This window comes from Nicotiana attenuata, chromosome 1 (assembly GCF_001879085.1).
Source record: "Nicotiana attenuata strain UT chromosome 1, NIATTr2, whole genome shotgun sequence".
NCBI lineage: Eukaryota > Viridiplantae > Streptophyta > Magnoliopsida > Solanales > Solanaceae > Nicotiana > Nicotiana attenuata.
This window is the reverse complement of record NC_031989.1, coordinates 79,783,416-79,784,589: the sequence shown is the minus strand read 5'-3', so window position 1 is coordinate 79,784,589 and position 1,174 is coordinate 79,783,416.

Below are 1,174 nucleotides of genomic sequence, written 5' to 3'. Positions count from 1 at the left end.
AAGGTACGTACCGAAACTAACCGAAACTAATACAAAACCCAAACTAACCGTACTACCGAACTACGAATTACCGAAATACCGAAATTTTTGTACCGAAATAAACCGAAATACCGAAAAAACCGAAACCGAAATACCAAATTAATTCGGTTCGGTTTGGAATTAGGTTTTTCGGATTTTATGCCCACCCCTAGGCGCTACCCAAGATGCTGGCGACGGAAGGGACATGGAAACGGGCATAAATTTCTGTATATACCTCCAAATGATGAACGGTTTGATGCGTTGGAAACTAGACTCAAAGAGCTTTAATTTGATAGGTTGTGAATCACACAACTCCTTATATACATGTAGATATGCTCGTCCAAAGTGAGGTCTTGCGTGTACTAATTTGGAATTTTTAGTCTATCATGTAATTTCCAACTTGGCTTAGACTTAGGCCTCTCCTCAGACCCCAAAACACTTATAATATGACTTATACACTTATTACCATATCCAATTGATATGCATTATATCATTAATCCTCGTTTTAACACAAAATAAAATAATTAGCCTACCTTGGCACCCCGAAATCTTAAATTACTTAGCAAAAGTTTTCCGGGGCTTTACAAATTTAGGGTAAGGGGTCGTTTAGGGGTTAAAAATCGTAAGGGGCAATTGTAGCCGTTGATCTGAATGATCAACGGCCTAGATTAAAAGGGGTAGGTAGGGATCCGGGTTTGGGTAGGAATTAATTGGGTAAGGGTCGGGTTTCAATTAAAATTGGTCAGGGGAATTGGGGTTCAATTTAGGCTAAAATTGAAATACAAATGGGCTGTTATTTAAATAGCTAATTTTCCCCTTTTTAAATTATAAGAAATAGTAAATGGCTTCTGAAGATTAATTTAAAAAAGCTAAAATGATTTATAACATATAATTAACAATTTAAAAATACAGGACCCCATTTTATAAATATAAAACCTAATTAAACCTTGAAAGGGCTAATATTGCAATTATATGAAATTTAGCTTTAAAAATACTAAATAAAATTGTAAAAATATGTAAAAATTACCTCAGCCATATTTTGGCATAAATATAAAAATCCAATAGATGAATTACCAAAATAATAATTTTGGAAATAATTATTGGGGATTTTATGGATGAAAAAGGGAAATAAATCAATTTAAAAACCCTTAAAAAT